Here is a 10,510-nt window from a genome sequence, read left to right as displayed (position 1 = left end):
CCCTTTCAAAATTGTTCAAAGAAATTAATTCCATGCAGAACTCTGGTTGCCATGGCAACCGAAAAGAAAAACTTTAAAAATCTTCTTGTCCAAAACTGTTAGACATAGAGTCTTGGTATTTGGCATGTGACATCATCTTATGGTCCTCTATCAAGATTGTTCGAATTGTGCCCCTGGTATGAAAAGAGGCCCTGCCCCGGGGGTCACAAGTTTTACATAGACATATAGGAAAAAAACTTTAAAAATCTTCTTGTCTAAAACCACAAGACCTAGACCTTTGATATTTTGTATGTAGCATTGCCTTGTGGTCCTCTAACAAAAATGTTCAAATTATTACCCTGGGGTGAAAAGATACCCCGCCCCGGGGGCCTCAAGTTTTACATAGACTTGTATAGGAAAAAAACTTTAAAAATCTTCTTGTCTGAAACTACAAGACCTAGGCCTTTGATATTTTGTATGTAGCATTGCCTTGTGGTTCTCTTTGAAGATAGTTTAAATTATGCCCCAGGGGTGAAAAGAGGTCCCGCATAGGGGGTCCCAAGTTTAACATAGACTTATAAAAGTCTTCTTGTCTGAAACTGCAAGGCCTAGGCTTTTGATATTTGGTGTGTTGCATTGCCTTGTGGTTCTCTACCAAAATTGTTCAAATTATTACCGTGGGGTGAAAAGAGGCTGTATCCTGGGGGTCCCAAGTTTAACATAGAGTTATATAGGGAAAAAAATGAAAATCTTTTTGTCTGGAAGTTCAAGGCCTAGGCCTTTGATATTTGGTATATATCATTGCCTAGTGGACCTCTAACAAGATTGGTCAATTTATGCCGCAGGGGTTATAAGAGGCCCCGTCATGTTGTTATATGAGTTATATAGGAAAAAATACTTCGAAAATTATCAGTTCATATTTCCTAGACTGTTTAATTATATTTACCTGATGTACCCATGTAATTACATGTCACCTTACTGTGACCTTGACCTACTGACCTACTTTCTTGTTTTTGAGATACAGCCTTGAAATTTGGATGACCTTAAAACTGACTTTCATTTACCATGAATGTGACCTACTGACCTACTTCCTAATATTTTAGCATCAGTTTGCCATTTGAAACATGTGGCTCATATTACTCAGGTGAGCGATTTAGGGTCATCATGACCCGCTTAGTCAAAGAGACACTGATGGTTGGCTGCAATAGGAATCATCTACTTGGCATGTCCGGTCATCCCGCTAAATTTCAACACTCGTGGCCTAGTGGTTCTCAAGTCACTGTTCAGGCTCCTGTGACCTTGGCCTTTGATCAAGTGACCTCAAAATAAATAGGGGTCATCTACTCTGCATGTCCAATCATCCTATTAAGTTTCAACATTGTAGGTCAAGTGGTTCTCAAGTTATTTCCAAAAAATGATTTTACATAAACAGGCCACTGTGACCTTGACCTTTAATAGACTGACCCCAAAATCAGTAGGGGTCATCTGCTGTGCATGTTCAATCATCCTATGAAGTTTCAACATTCTGGGTCAAGTGGTTCTCAAGTTATTGATCGGAACTGGTTATCAATGTTCAGGCCCCTGTGACCTTGACCTTTAACGGAGTGACCCCAAAAACAATAAGGGTCATTTACTCTGCATGAACAATCATCCTATGAAGTTTCAACATTCTGGGTCGAGAGGTTCTCAAGTTATTGATTGGAAATGGTTTTCCATGTTCAGGCCCCTGTGGCCTTGATCTTTAACGGAGTGACCCTAAAATCGTTAAGGTTCATCTACTCTGCATGACCAATCATCCTACGAAGTTTCATCATTCTGGGTCAAGTGGTTCTCAAGTTACTGACCGGAAATGGTTTTCAATGTTCGGGCCCCTGTGACCTTGACCTTTCACAGAGTGACCCCAAAATCGTTAGGGGTCATCTGCTCTTTAAGACCAATCATCCTATTAAGTTTCAACATTCTGGGTCAAGTGGTTCTCAAGTTACTGACCGGAAATGGTTTTCAATGTTCAGGCCCCTGTGACCTTGACCTTTAATGGAGTGACCCCAAAATTGATAGGGGTCATCTACTTTGCATGTACAATCATCCTATGAAGTTTCAACATTCTGGGTCAGGTGGTTCTCTAGTTATTGATCAGAAATGGTTTTCAATGTTCAGGCCCCTGTGACCTTGACCTTTGACGGAGTGATCCCATAATCAATAAGGGTCATCTACTCTTTATGACCAATCATCCTATCAAGTTTCAACATTCTGGGTCAGGTGGTTCTCTAGTTATTGATTGGAAATGGTTTTCAATGTTCAGGCCCCTGTGACCTTGACCTTTGACGGAGTGACCCCAAAATCAATAGAGATCATCTACTCTTCATGATCAATCATCCTATGAAGTTTCAACATTCTGGGTCAAGTGGTTCTCTAGTTATTGATCGGAAATGGTTTTCAATGTTCAGGCCCCTGTGACCTTTACCTTTGACGGAGTGACCCCAAAACCAATAGGGGTCATCTACTCTTCATGACCAATCATCCTATTAAGTTTCAACATTCAGGGTCAAGTGGTTCTCTAGTTATTGATCGGAAATGGTTTTCAATGTTCAGGCCCCTGTGACCTTGACCTTTGATGGAGTGACCCCAAAAACAATAGGGGTCGTCTACTCCAGCAGCCCTACAACCCTATGAAGTTTGAAGGTTCTAGGTCAAATGGTCCTCCAGTTATTGCTCGGAAATGAAGTGTGACGTACGGACGGACGGACGGAAGGACGGACGGACAGGGCAAAAACCATATGTCTCCTGGGGGAGACATAATTAGTAGATAGAATTTGTGAAAACACATCAATAACATAGGAAAGGCCGCTTAACTTGTCCCCTAGTCATTTTGTAGTACAGCTTTATTTGATTTATAACTATTTTCAAACTGATTTTCATGAAGTTCAGGTAGAGGTGTGTAGGGGGAGGGGAATTAATTAGGTCACTGGGTTATGGCGGGTCTTCAAATATAAATGTACTGACAAAGAGGCCAAACGAATCGCTGTATATTTTGCAGTTGCAATTCTTTCTGTTGTTGTTACATGACTGTCCTCCGCAGACATCCAATCTCACCAAAGTTTAAAACGAGCTATCAGTAATCTAGTTTACGCTCACAGAGTATATACTGGACAAAAAGCTGTGTATTTGTATTAATAACCATAACACAATGAAAGGGGATGTGAAATGAAGTAAAAAAGGGGGACACATTAGCAATTATCTAAGTTTGAGTTACGTTTCGAGTCCTTCGCATTCATCTCATTGCCTACCATCAGTAATCAAAGTCGTTGGAATTGCATAGTAATTGTCTAATTCATAAAAAAGGGAGGTAAACCAGCAATCGTTCACTAGAAAGCAATAGTTCTAGCTATATCCTAAGATGAACATGTGTAGAAGTTATTCTATTGAAATATCTGTACTAGATCTATATTATATATAATTATTATATATACGCTACTAATTCAAACAGCATTGTCACATTGAGAAAGAACATACATATCCTGACAATATGCGCAGTTTCAATTTATAGTATGTGTGTGTGTTCGGATTTAGTGTTATGTCATATAAACGAGTGTAGCAGTGAGCACAACGCCAAACTTTATAGTTCTGTTCACCGTAGACATGTAACCGAACTCATTCACATAAAACTCTCACTGGACTGCATATTCCTAGAACTATATGTTGAGCGCCAATTGAGGGAGCTACTAGTACCGTTTTTCACATCTGGCATGACGCACCGGGGGCAAACCCACGACATCCGACACTCATAACGAGCACACTACCATTACTACCGGGGCGGTGCACGTCCTTTGAAAACTATTACAAGCGTTGTCCGGATAGCAAAACACAAAAGAAATTGTAAATTTTCAAAAGGCCATAACTCTTATACCGGGCATGGTAAATGTATGCAAGATGCGAAGTGATTTGGACAAGCCTTTCGTTATTGAGATAAAACCTCAAGTGTTCAAAGAATTTAAGATAAAAACCTCAGATTTTCAAAGATAGAACACATTAAACAATTTTTAAGTCCTTCCAAATTCTAAATATGAATTCTGTGAAAATTTTATCAGTTCGCAAATAATGACAACTGTTAGCGCCTCCGATAAAGGTATTTATCAGGTACTTAAAGCTTAGTTTACTTTCCTTGTACTACCAAGACTTAAGACGTCTGTGTGTGATTTACCCTAGCTTCACTTCTTCACATTGTTTAGCTTATTTATTCAAAAAAAATGTTTTAACAATTTGATAAAGTGAAATATCTCTCAGTATTTTATAGCGAAACAAAATATCAGATTTATGATAACATGTAGTGAAGTATCAATGCCCTTTCATTAGTGTTACACAATACACGTACAACTACTTATTTTGTAGAAAGATATTCTTAATACATCGATGTCCTGACAATATGCACAAGTTCAATTCATAGAGATTTGTTTTGTTTGTTTTGGGTATAACGCCGTTTTTCAACAGCATTTCAGTTATGTAACGGCGGGCAGTTAACTTAACCAGTGTTCCTGGATTTTCTCCGCAAGTAACTGCCAATTTCCCTACATGAATCACTGGTGACGAACAAATGATTTCAGACACAATGTCGTTTATCAAATCGTCACGGAGAACATACACCTCGCCCAGGGCTCGAACTTACGGCCCGCGATCCGTAGATCTGCACCCGCTCTCCCTATTGAGCTAAGCGGGCGGGCTCAATTCAATGAGATATATTTCTGTAAATGTCTGCCATATCCCTAAAATGTAGAAGAGATCCCCTAAAATGTAGAAAAGATCCTGACAAGGATTTCGAGACGGTCAAGGCGGCAATAATGTGCCCCTCCCCAACCTCATTTTTTTGCGAGCACAGTGGTTGTAGAATACCAAAAATTCCATTTCCTTTTATCTTTTAGAACTTTCGCTTTACAGATACAACATCGACAACCTCATTAATAAATCATATTAAACATCAATTATTAATAATGCTGCTCTAGTTTAGGCCCATGGTTGCATGGTGATAATGCAGTGCTAAATTAGCTTTACATACATATTTAAAGGTGACATAATTTAAGCAAAATACATGCCAGAGTTATGAGACCTGGTCCTGCGAGGTCGGTAATTGATCTAGAAAAAGAAAAATGTTTCAAATCTATATGTCTTTAAATCATAGCTATACCTACTTGCATGCAAAGGGGCCTCCGTGACCGAGTGGTTAAGGTCATTGACTTCACTCACTTGCCCCTCATCGATGTAGGTTCGAGCCTCACTGGGGGCGTTGAATTCTTCATGTGCGGAAGCCATCCAGCTGGCTTACGGAAGGTCAGATGTTCTACCCAGGTGCCCGCTCGTGATGAAATAGTGCACGGATGGGCACATGGGGTCTTCCTCCACCATCAAAGCAGGATTATGTCGCCATATGACCTATAATTGTGTCTGTGCTACGTTAATCCCCCCTCCCAAAATAAATAAAAAATAAAATAATTAAAAAACTTGCATGCAAAACTTTAACATTGGAATAGCTCGGACTAGTCTTCGAATAGTCTAGCTAAAATGCTACCAGCAGTTGACAAAATATATTACCATTAGTTTACAAAACATGATTGACAATTAAAATTGTCATTTCTTCAGCAGGCTACCAGTAGTTAACAACACATGTTGTCTTTACTTCAACAGGCTACCAGTAGTGTTTGGGTGTTGATATTACTTCAGGGACTGCCAGTAGTTGACAAACCATGTTTGACAATTGCCTCTACTTCAGTAGGCTACTAGTAGTTAACCAGATATGTCTGACAAGTGATCTTACTCCAGCAGACGACCAGTAGATAACCAGATATGTTTCGACAAATATTCTTTCTCCAGCAGAGTATCACTCGTTAAACAGATATGCTTGACAAGTGTTCTTACTCCAGTAGACAACCAATAGTTAACCAGATATGTTTGACAAATGTTCTTACTCCAGAAGACGACCAGTAGTTAACCAGATATGTTTGACAAGTGTTCTTAATTCAGTAGGTCACCAGTAGTTAACCAGATATGTCTGACAAGTGTTCTTAATTCAGTAGGTCACCAGTAGTTAACCAGATATGTCTGACAAGTGTTCTTACTTCAGTAGGTCACCAGTAGTTAACCAGATATGTCTGGCAAGTGTTCTTAATTCAGTAGGTCACCAGTAATTAACCAGTTATGTCTGACAAGTGTTCTTAATTCAGTAGGTCACCAGTAGGTAACCAGATATGTCTGACAAGTGTTCTTAATTCAGTAGTTAACCAGTAACGTCTGACAAGTGTTCTTAATTCAGTAGTTAACCAGTTATGTCTGACAAGTGTTCTTAATTCATTAGGTCACCAGTAGTTAACCAGATATGTTTGACAAGTTATGTAAAGTATTTTTTGTCCTTCACTGGTATTTTATTATAATACAGACCTGATTGAAATGTAAAAAAACTAATGCGGATATGAGTTTTTGCCATACGTAGAGTGCGCATGCGAGCCATTTTACTTCTGTAACTATGAAATGGATAGAGTGAAAATTCATCTGTTAATATGTTTATCATTTGCGAAAAAAATGCCAATAATAAAAATGGCGGATTAGCTGTTTGGGTCAGTCTATACTTACAATAAACGCACTATCGCTATCATCGGAAAAAACATTTTCTACTTCATCGTCGTTATTATTATGTTATCAGACTGTTTCATTCGTAATATGTGAAATAATCATCACAAAACCGCCAGAACTATCGTTGCCAGTCATCATCACTGTCAACTGTTGAATAAATGAGACAGTCACACGTTTTATTTAAATCTTTATCAATTTTATTAAATTATCGCATAGTGCGGCAATTTTCCTTTGATCTTTGCAGCATGTTATACATAGTAACACACATTATTACTACAAAACTGTGCTGATATCTTACAAAACTGTTGCGATATATATCAACACGGAAATCTCTATGGAGTTTCATAAGAAAAAAAGTGTTCCGATATATATCAGCACAGTAAAACTGTTCCGATATATATCGGAACACTTTTTTTCTATTGAGGTCCTATCAAGGGAGTATAATTTTTTCCTTTCAAAGAAAAGATGATTTTAGCTCCAATTTACAGTTCACAGAGAAAGAATTGTCACAAACACCTACATTTATAAAGTAAAAGAATAAATAAACTAGATTATCGCATAGTGCGGCAGTTTTCCTTTGATCTTTGCAGTATGTTAAACATGGTAACACACATTAATACTACAAAATCTGTGCGATATTTTACAAAACTGTTACGATATATATCAACACAGAAATCTCTATAGAGTTTCATTTAGAAAAAAAGTGTTGCGATATATATCAGCACAGTAAAACTGTTCCGATATATATCGGAACACTTTTTCTCTATTGAGGTCCTATCAAAGGAGTATAATTTTTTCCTTTCAAAGGAAAGATTATTTAGCTCCAATTTACAGTTCACAGAGAAAGAATTGTCACAATGTCACAAACACCTACATTTATAAAGTAAAAGAATAAATAAACTAGAATATTTCAAAAACTTGATAGTTATTGCCAAATTCAGAAATACATGAAATATATGAAATTCTGAGATTTCTCAAATGTTTCTTTTTCTTTGATTTTTTTTTACAAACAAAACAACAAGTTTTACAATATGTCTGGCCAATGAAATGCAAAGATTTAAAACCAATGCAGAAATTTGTTGGGTACTTTTATCTGGGGAACACATTTTCTAAAACAGAAGTTTTAGTGTTTCAGTCAGCGAGGCGCAGAAAGGGAATCAAAATAGTAAAAATAATAATAAACAAATTTAAATGAAAATAATATATAAATTTTAATGATAAACTATGCGATAAAACAGTTATAATATGTAATGCTCGTGTGTTACCGGGATATATCAGAGCTAGGGGTACATCTCGGTATTTTTCTCTTCACATATCTGTCTCGGCCTACCGGCCTCGACGATATGTGCAGAGAAAAATACCCTCGATGTACCCCTAGCTCTGATATATCCTGGTAACACACTCTCACACATACTATAACTATTACATATTTCAAAAACTTGATAGTTATTGCCAAATTCAGAAATACATGAAATTTATGAAATTCTGACCCAGTAGACATTTGACGTCGGTTAAACGTTGTATAGACGTCGGACCCCGACGTCGGATTAACGTTGGATTTTGGTTGGATTTGCAAACCGTTTAGACGTCGGATCCCGACGTTGGCTAGACGTCGCAATCCGACCATTTTCCAACCAAAATCTAACCACTTTCCAACCAAAATCTGACCAAATTTTCAACAGAATTTGCAATCAAACAATTAATCAACACATGTATTTTATTATCTTTATTTCACATAATAGCGACATAAGTCTAATATCATAAATCCAAAAAAGGTAATCCAGTAATTGAAACTTTCAAGTTTAGTCATGACTCGATCTGCATGATTCTTCAACCCTGCTAAAATTCCCATCTGAAATGTATAAAATTTGACAGTTTCATCATTTCATAAAATTTGAAAACTTATACAAGTATGCTAGAGCTATTACTAAAGAACATAATTGCTACGTGCAAAACAAACATGTTATATTTTAAATTCTAAACGAAATCTCTATAACCTCATAAAATGTAATGAAGTTTTATGTTAAACGCAATTGATTTTTAAATAAATAAACATAATGCATCAATCTTTGAAAGAATACGTAACATTTAACAAGAATAACTATTAAACTAAGAACAACTTTCAAAAATCTGCTACTCACGTTGCGGATCCCTTTGTGTAAAGTATTTATAAACTTGCTCTATCTTATCCCACAAATATCAAATTACCGGAAGACTTGTGTAAACCGATGCTGGCTTATCTCGCGAGGCATGACTAATAAACAACATGTGTAGAAGAAGATCCTTAGGTGAATTTAGAATAATTTATACATGTGTATAGAACGCAATTTTTTCCTGAACAGTTTTAAATTGGTAAAAAAGAAATCCGTTTCCGAAAATAGACAGTCTCATGCGATTTTGTAACATAATTAATGATAATGTTTTATGTGCTAATGAACTATTATTTATAAGCGCATGTTCAGGCATAACTATCTTTAAACTATAATAGCAAAATTACACCAGTAAATTTCATAAATGAAAACATTTAAACAGACTTTCTATCCAACCTAATTCCAACGTCTTCTAGACGTCTAAGTCTGACGTCTATTAGACGTCGTGGTTATGACGTTGGTTAGACGTTGAATTCAGGTCGCCGACGTCGCGACCAAAATTCAACGTCTAACCAACGTCGGTACGACGTCAGGTGTTTACTGGGGAGATTTCTCAAATGTTTCTTTTTCTTTTATTTTTTTTTTTTACAAACAAAACAACAAGTTTTACAATATGTCTGGCCAATGAAATGCAAAGATTTAAAACCAATGCAGAAATTTGTTGGGTACTTTTATCTGGGGAACACATTTTCTAAAACAGAAGTTTTAGTGTTTCAGTCAGCGAGGTACAGAAAGGGAATCAAAATAGTAAAAATAATAATAAACAAATTTAAATGAAAATAATATATAAATTTTAATGATAAACTATGCGATAAAACAGTTATAATATGTAATGCTCGTGTGTTACCAGGATATATCAGAGCTAGGGGTACGACTCGGTATTTTTCTCTTCACATATCTGTCTCGGCCTACCGGCCTCGACGATATGTGCAGAGAAAAATACCCTCGATGTACCCCTAGCTCTGATATATCCTGGTAACACACTCTCACACATACTATAACTATTACATATAACTGTACCAAATAAAAAAGAAAACATTTTCTAAATATGAAATATAATGTACATACAATTATCAAGTATACATATAAAAAAAAAAACAAGAAAAAAAATGTTCTAGAGAATTGTTGATTTCACAAAAACAGATGTCTCTCCCAAGACATTAGTCAAAATCTCTCACGAGGTCCCAATATACGGAACTGACAACACTTGCACCAGAGAAGACAGGAGTACTAGATTTTTGGATCAACTGGAGACCGAGAAGACCAGTCCTTGAACGCATTGTTTTGCATTTTAGTTTAACAGCTTTCAGTACTTTGTCCCTATAAAACTTCAAAGTGACTGATTAACATTTAGCCTGCTGGCAGCAAATGATTTTACTTTTGCGACCAGTGCACTGTTCGTTATTCAAAATACCTATTCAAATGATAAATGGTACTGCCCAAATTGAATGATGGACCCGTCCATTTTAGAAATTTAGCAGGCTAAAGGTTAAATTTACAGGAGGTGTAAGAATTTGTACAACAGTACCCTTTGAGTTAAAGAAAACGGAATACAAAGTCTTTTTGACACTTTCGAGTAGGTTTGTTTTGCAATTATTGGCCTATGGTCACTTTTTCGCAGACACTGTCTGTTGTGAACGCGACGCTGTGGCACATAAAAGTATATACAGGTCTCATCTTCTTTTTTGGGGTTGTGACATATGCGATCATCTAAATTTAGCACATTGTTATTCTATTGACATTTTGCTCCTCTGTTAAAATGT

This window comes from Mercenaria mercenaria, chromosome 1, assembly GCF_021730395.1.
Source record: "Mercenaria mercenaria strain notata chromosome 1, MADL_Memer_1, whole genome shotgun sequence".
In the NCBI taxonomy this organism is placed as follows: domain Eukaryota; kingdom Metazoa; phylum Mollusca; class Bivalvia; order Venerida; family Veneridae; genus Mercenaria; species Mercenaria mercenaria.
This window is presented reverse-complemented; position numbering follows the sequence as displayed.